At 56.9% G+C, this 8,491-nt stretch overlaps 1 pseudogene; it reads right to left on the reverse strand.

Moving 5' to 3' along the window:
- Positions 1 to 618: 618 nt before the first annotated feature.
- On the reverse strand, positions 619 to 7,403 carry LOC140712451 (interleukin-9 receptor-like; annotated as a pseudogene).
- Between the last annotated feature and the right edge of the window lie 1,088 nt (positions 7,404 to 8,491).

Genomic DNA, 8,491 nt, shown 5'->3' on the forward strand with positions numbered 1-8,491 from the left:
GGAGCTGTCCCTGAGCCTCCACCCTCCTGTCTCCAGGCTGTCCCTGAGCCTCCACCCTGCTGTCCCTGGAGCTGCCCCTGAGCCTCTACCCTGCTGTCCCCAGAACTGTCATTGAGCCTCCACCACGCTGTCCCTAGAGCCCAGAAAGCCCAGGGCTGGCCAAACATCACCCCTCACTCCTCTGGCCCCTCCTCCCAGCCATCAACACTTTGGAAGAGGCATTAAGCCCCTTTTAATCTCTAGAAAGGTGCCTCAGGAAGGCACAGAGAGGTTACACCAGGTGGTCATGGTGCCTTACCTGTGTCTACTGGGCCCTGGCTGGCCCTTTAAGGGGATGAGGACGGAACAGCTGAGAGACCACACCCCTCAGGGGCCAGGGATAAAGCAAAGGGACAGTGAAGGAACCTGTGGGCAGGATGCTGAGGGTAGAGGTTCCTCCCCACAGGCACTGAGCAGAGGGTTCCTTCCTCCCTGAAGCTGCCCCCGAGCCTCCATCCAGACAGGACCTCCGACCACTACTAGGGACCCGATCTCAGGAGGTTCAGTCCCAGACAAGAGTTCCAGAGACTTAAGTCCACTTTCCCAAAATGGACATGATGCTTCTGGCAAGTCAGGGACCTAGAACGTCCAGGACAGAGCCTTGCTGAGGACGGAAGGGAGCAACGTGCCCTGGAGGTCTTCATGCAGCCCTGGCCTCTGGCAGTGACCAGCCAGCACCTCGGCACCTCCTTGCTGGGTCTCCAAGCCCTGATGGTCACAGAAAAGGCCACAGGCCAGGGCTGGGATGGGCCCAGGGCTCTGCATGTTACCTGGGAGGGCTGAGGGGTGGCATCCCCTGTAGCAGCTCAAGGCACAGTAGTCACTGCTGTTACTGTTGCCCTCTGAGTCTGGGGGAGCTGGCCTGGTGGGGGACGTGGGGGCCCAGTCCCCCTGTGGCAGACAGGCAAGCGGCTGAGCCCTCCACTCCGCACACCCTGCTGGCAGCACATTCTCTGAGCTCAGGTTCCCCGGGAGGCTGGTCCCAGTGCCCTCCTGCTCCTCCTCCAGGACCATGGATTTCCAAGGACCTGATGGGCCACAGGTGAGCAGTGCAGTGGCCTCCTGGATGCAGGGCTCCGAGGCTCCTCGTGGTGTGCCAGCAGCACAGTCCCGGCTCAGCAGCACACCAGCCCTGTGGGCCCCCATCCAAGTCTGGAGCAGAGTGCGGGAGGAGGGAAGGGCTCCGGCAGCATGTTCAGAACACTCATCCTGGGAGCAGCTGCCTCCTTTCTGGCAAGCCCAGCCCCCCTCCTCCTCCAGGAAGCTCTTCTGAGGTCCACACCCAGAGGCCAAGGAGCGCCTGTGTCTTGGATATTCTGTCTTTCCTCCATGTGCCAGCCCAGCCTCATCATGGGACCCTGAGTCCCTTCAGGCTCCTCACTGCTCCGCCAGCACAGGGCCCGGTGCTCACAGCACCCCGAACCAAGGTACAGATGGTGACATCTGCCCAGGACAGAGCCAACTCCTGACGGCATAAGTCTCAAGTCCTTTCAGCAGCTACAGAGACTGGGCATTCCCAGCACACACACACACACACACACACACACACACACAGACACACAGACACACACACAGACACACAGACACACAGACACACAGACACACACACACACACACAGACACACAGACACACAGACACACACACAGACGCACAGACACACAGACACACACACAGACACACACACAGACACACACACACACAGACACACACACAGACGCACACACACACAGACACACACACACACAGACACACACACACACACAGACACACACACAGACGCACAGACACACAGACACACAGACACACACAGACACACACACAGACACACAGACACACACACAGACACACACACACACACACAGACACACACACACACAGACACACACACAGACGCACAGACACACAGACACACAGACACACACACACACACAGACACACAGACACACAGACACACACAGACACACACACAGACACACACAGACACACACACACACACAGACACACACACAGACGCACAGACACACAGACACACAGACACACACACACACAGACACACAGACACACACACACACACACAGACACACACACACACACAGACACACACACACAGACACACACACACACAGACACACAGACACACAGACACACACACAGACGCACAGACACACAGACACACACACAGACACACACACAGACACACACACACACAGACACACAGACACACACACAGACACACACACAGACGCACAGACACACACACACACACACACACACACAGACGCACAGATACACAGACACATACACGAGTTGCTGTCAGGACTGGTGACTTTCAAATCACTGGACTAAGGCTGGCAGACCTGGATCTTTCTGTGGGGTCACAGGAGGCCCCACCTCCAAAAGGAAGCTGTTCCCTTGGTGGGACCAGGAGCCTCCATCCCATGCACCACACATACCACACCCTCCATCACTGCACTGCTCCCTGGAGACCAACGTACGGCACCAGATCCCCACCAGAGGGTCTAAATAACCCCTGGCAGGTGCCCTTGTTCTCTAGGGAAGGGCTGGTGCCTGCAACAGGATGACAGTCCAGGGACAATCACAATCTGTGTCCTGCTCAGCCTTGTACTCAGCTGCCCATGCTCTTAACAGTCACACCTACCACCCTGGGGAAAGAGGGGGACTCTGCCAAGAGTCAGGTGCCCAGTTTATGGTTCAAATGGAATATTTGGACAAAAATCTTGAGAACTAGGCTCTCCATTGAGAGAGAAAAGGATTTTTCTGCATAGTAAGCTGGAGCCGTGGTGTGGAGGGGACATCCTTGCCGCACAGGGCCCAGGGATGCCCTAGGGCACAGGGAGGGAAGATCCTGGGGAAGAGGGGTCAGTTTGGCCCAGACCCCAGGGAGGGGCCCTCACTGCTTCTTGTCCTTTGCCCAAAGTGAGGAGTCTGAGGGGAAAAACCAGAGACCACTTACTGGAGTCCTCCCTCTCCTGCTCCTCCCACCCCCCTCCTCCCACCCCTGTCCTCCTCCCACCCCCCTCCTCCCACCCCCTCCTCCCTCTCCCGCTCCTCCCACCCAGGGGGCATGAACCGCCAGCCCAGCAGGGAGGGGAGGGCCTGATGCAACCCCCAAGTTGCTCACTGGTTCCTGGGCTGTGGGAGCCCAACAAGGCCACAGAGGGGGAAGTGCAGAGCCCACTCCTCAGCTGTGGTGCCAGCATGAAATCTGCGGGGACCAGGGGACAAGGCAGAGCAGGAGCCCAGAGGCAGTGAGAGCCCCGAGGGAAGCCACACACCACAGACCCTTCCCCACGGCCACAGGACAGACACATTCGCAGAAGGAGGAGGTGAGGCACATGGTGGGTGCAGACAGCCGCAAACCAGAGGGGACAGAGATAAGTCATGAGACATTTACATTTTTCCATCAACAGTGGAACTGGAGACATGAGAACAAAAAGAAATCAGTAATGGAGGATACAGCTAGTTTTTCCCCATTTGAGACACAGCGGATACATTGAATTACACTGAATATACAGAAAAGGCTCCAAGCACTGACAAGGCTCGCATACTGGCTGCCAACCCTCATGAAAGCCAACATCTCGGGCAGGACAGAGCTCTGGGCAACACCTGCCCCCCACGCCCTGCCGTGGTCTCTGCACACACCTGGAAGTTCCCGTTGTGCACACTGTAGAGGGGCTAGAAGAACACCACTGGAGAGGACACGTTCTGGTAGAAGGTTCAATTCACCTGAGGCCAGCAGAGGCCAGTCAGAGGCCTGTGGGGACCCAGGTGGCCTGAGGTGGCCTGAGGTCACTGCAGAGGCTGAGCTTCCTTCCATCAGCAGGAGGCCCGCCCACCTCGTCCCTGCCACTGCCTCTCTCCCGTCTCATCACATTCCAACCCACTCTCAGGGTAGGACCCAACTGGGCCTCCTTGCCTAACGGCCTCACAGAACTGATTTATACTGAGACAGGTGTCCTTTACAGTGTGAGCGCCAATGGCGGATTCAGAATGGGGAGTTACCAGCCGGGCCCTCAGCCCGCAGAGGGAGCCAGCACCTCCAGGAACCTCGTCTTTGACATCAGCAGGTCTGTGGCTCCCAACCTACCCAGTGTCTCCTTGAGCACCAGACTTGCTGCCAAAGATCCACTGACCCTCCCACAAGGATGTCACCTGGGGCTCCAACCCAACAGGTGCAAATAGACCTCCCCAACCTCCCCACAAGGGTGTCCCCCATTTCCCCACCTCAGGGGTCACCACACTCATATCTCATCCAGTCACATGTCCCCTCTATTTCTCCCGCTAAGACCCTGCAATTCCCTCCACTTTGCTCTATCTCCACTTCTTTCACTGGTTCATGCCAAATCATCTCCCTGTGGGCACCCTGCTGGCCCCCATTTGTCCCCAGCAGGTCCCCCATGTCCCCTTGTCCCAGCAATCCATTCCTCAAAACATAAACTCGGTCGTATCACACAGTTTCACACTTTCCTTTGCTCCAAGGAGAAGTCGAGCACCCTCCGCTTAGCCCCACTGAGCACCCCTCTCCCCACATCCTCTTCCTCACATCCGCTGCCTGGCATGGCCCCTGCACCCCCTCTTGTAACCTGATATGTGGTACACGAGGCATGACGGTTTATTGAAGAAGGGTCTTTGTCCATCTTGTTCTCTAAGGCATCTGCCAGGGTGAGAACAGGGTCCTGTGCACACCAGATGCCTCAACTGTACTTTCATAGAACTTGTGAACAAAGGAACAAACCAAGCTCCTCCAGAGGCAGAAAACTAGGACCTCCGGCTCTTGATCTCAGTGACTCTGGGTCTGGTCGGGACCCAGCTGCCCTTGTCTTCGGCCTCTGCCACAGATCCCCCTTCCCTTCTCTCCCTGGCAGCTTGAGAACCCTCTTCTGGCCCAGAGTGGAGACTTGAAAAGCCCACTCCATCCAGGACCAGACAGTGGAGAGAGGAGGGGAGGAACCAGACAAGGGTGGCCCTTGACGGCCTACCCACCACACACTCACACATGCACACAGTGACACATCTGCACACACACACTAGCATGTACACTCTTACCCACTCACACATGTACACACACACACACATCAGCTACCTACCTGGGTGATGGCTTGAACAGGAGGTAGGTCAGGCCAGTCAGCAGGAGAAAGACAGACACAGCAACAAAGGTGTTGCCTGGCTGCCGCCGGGGTAGGATCAGAAGGCCAGTGGCCAGGAAGGGCCCAGGGGCTATGAGCAGCCTCAGTGCACACGTGTGCACACATAAACACATACATGCACACTCACCACACTTATGTGCACACACACACAGAGACACAGGCACACTCACCCTACTCCCATACACACACACGAAGCACACACATGTTCATGTCAGCATGTGTGTTCACACACACACCTGGCTCCAGTTCCTCCCCTCCTCATCACTCCAAGTTGACATCTCCTTATTTAGAGTGGGGAGTCTGCCCTGGACTGCTGCTCCCAGGAGAGAGGACCCCAGGGGAAGCCAGTCAAAGTGTTACCTCCCAGGCCTCTTCCTGCCTCCTGAAGCCCAGCTCATAGCTGAGAAGTGTGGTCATCAGCTCCAAGGCAAGACTGATGCTTCAGGTCAAGATGCAGTGGCCAGAGCTGACATTGCTCTGCAAATCAGAGAGTGGGTCCAGCTTCACTGGAACAGAGTGAAGCTACCTAAGGCTGAAGCCCCATGGGTCTGGGTGTGTCAGTCAGCACACTCAAGACTGGGGATCTGAAAGATGCCCAAGGGGCATAGTCAAGACCCTCTCAGACCAGGCACCTCAGTGGGAGACTGGAACAGAAAAGCCCCAGGCGGGACAGGACAGCAAGGACTTCCTCTGGCCTCTGCAGCTACACCACGTGGTTTCTAAATATTGCTTTCCCTTTCCTTCACAGTCTGCGGCTGGAAGTTCTTCCCAGCATCTTACTGGAGTCCTTCCTGCTATGACTGAAGAACACTTCACATGACTCAAACGCCAGCCCCGGCCCCAACTAGCAGCCCTGCATCTTTATTTTCTGCCAAAACCCTGCCCCTGCAGTAACCACGTGGACCCTCCCCTCCCAGGGTCCAAGCCCCCAGCCCTGGATCTCACTTGGCAGGGACTGAGAACACTCACTGGGCCACAGGGGTCATAGGTTGCAGGGCCCTGATCCCAGCCCCCAAGCAGCCAGGATGTTCTTGGCAAAGGGCCCTGCCCCAGGTCTATAGCTGACACTCACCGTGTCTCCAGGGCAGGTACTACAGCTCCACCAGGCTGACCTGCTCCCTCCCAGACACTCAGTGGTGGAAAGTGATGATGAAATTGTTGGATAGCAGGAGCACTGCCTCGGGTGGCAGCACTACAGTGCGCTCGCTGACCCACGATATGCACTTACCTGTGCCACCAGGAGGCCTAACGCTAGAAACGGCAAGTGTCAGCACCATGGGGCTGCTACACTGTCCTGGTGTAGCTGCTGCCATCCTGGGGACCTCACCCTCATCCCTGTCCAGGTGGGCATGGCCCTCCACCCTCACCTGGTGAAGAGGAGCCCGGGACTGGAGCCCTGGCCCAGCTCTGGGACAGACCAACGGCAATCGATCCTGGGAATGTTGTTGGTGAGGCAGGTGAAGTTTCCAGCCCTTGGCCCTGGAGACAGCGACGGTTGGGAGCCCACAATGAGTGCTTCAGGGCAGAGCTGAGTTGGAGGGTTGCAGGGGGATCTGACATCCTAGCAGGGTAGTCAGCAGTGAATCATCCCAGAATCTGTCCAGGGAAGCACTGGGAGGCCTGGGAAGTGGTGGGCTCTGACCCATGGTTCACAGGCAAGTCGGACCCAGAGAGGCATCAAGAGGGTGAAGGAAGGGAGACCAGGGTCAGTCCAGGGACTGAAGGTGGGGAGATAAAGGTAGGGAGAATAGAGACTTAGGTCCAGGCTGACCCCTAGAGGACATGCCCCAGCACACTTTGGGCCAAACCTTTCCCGAGGGGCTCGACGTCGGACAACCCAGTACCCTAAACATGCCCTAGTTATCCACTCACCTCATGCAGACACTACTGCCCAACCCTCACCTCGTCCAACCCCTGAGACAGAGACTCCCGAGCAGACACAGGTGCAGACGCAGGTGCAGGCCAGGAGCCAGGTGCCGTGTGTCACCTCATGGTCCAGCCTGCAAGGGGCTGGGCTGAGGGCCTGTGTGAGCCATCCCTGGTGCTCCCCGTGAATTTCTCCCCAGCAGGTTGCTCAGTGGGTCTCCATCTGCACTCACATGGTGTCCTGTGAAAGACGTTGGGCACCACTGCCCAGGCTTTACCGATAAGGAACTGAAGCTCAGAAAGGCCACTTGACCTAGCCAAAGACTCATGGCTGCAGGGTGTCAGATGCACCCTCAAACTAAGATCCTGGACTCTGACTCAGCTTGGTCTCCACGTCTGCCAAGAAGGCTCCTCTCTAGGGTGGGCATCCTCCGCCAGCCCATCCCCCATCCCTGGGCCAAGGCCCCGTCCTGCAGGGGAGTCGGGATTGGGGGAACCAGTCACTACCAACAACCACCACAGGCGCATTTTCTACTGTAATTCTCACAGCAGCTCCACGAGGGAGAAGCGCTGTCCCTGTTCACAGGCAAGGAGCTGAGTCCCAAGGAGGGAAGGAGGGGAAATGACTTGCCCAGGGTCACACAAAAAACTTCTATGCAAGCTTTTTTTTTTTTTTTTTTTAAGACAGAGTCTCCCTCTGTCGCCCAGGCTGGAGAGCAGTAGTGTGATATTGGCTCACTGCAACCTCCGACTCCTGGGTTTAAGCGATTCTCCTGCCTCAGCCTCCTGAGTAGCTGGTATTACAGGCTCCCGCTGCCATAACGAGTTAATTTTTTTGTATTTTTAGTACAGACAGGGTTTCACTCTGTTGGCCAGGCTGGTCTCGAACTCCTGACCTCAAGTGATCCACCCGCCTTGGCCTCCCAAAGTGCTGGGATTACAGGCGTGAGCCGCTGCTCCCAGCCTCTATGCGTTCTCTCTCCCTTTTGCCTTCTTAAATAAAGACCCATCCCAGAGTTCTGCGCCAGGAAGGTAGACGAGAGTGGCAGTGGGGTATCCATGCAACAGATGGCACTTCCTGAACTCTGTTGCACTCCTGTTCCAAGGTGCCTCCAAAGGAGAGCACCACCAGAAGGGCAAAGCCCTCCATACTGGAGTGTGAGGCCTGAGTCCCAGGACCCTGGAGGAGCCAGAGGTTGGCTGGAGATGAGGGGCTGCATGTCAGGAAGCTCTTGGGGGTGGGAAAGCTGCTGATGCCCTATCACCCCATTTGCAGCTCCAGTGGTACACCCATAGCCCATAGGCAGGAAGCAGGGCCAACCTGATTACACAAGACTGATTAGTTTTAAGGAGGAGAAAAAAACCAGACATGCACACAGACTACAGCACGCACACCCTTAAGGAACCCACACACCCT

The sequence above is a fragment of the Chlorocebus sabaeus genome, chromosome 9, assembly GCF_047675955.1.
Source record: "Chlorocebus sabaeus isolate Y175 chromosome 9, mChlSab1.0.hap1, whole genome shotgun sequence".
NCBI lineage: Eukaryota > Metazoa > Chordata > Mammalia > Primates > Cercopithecidae > Chlorocebus > Chlorocebus sabaeus.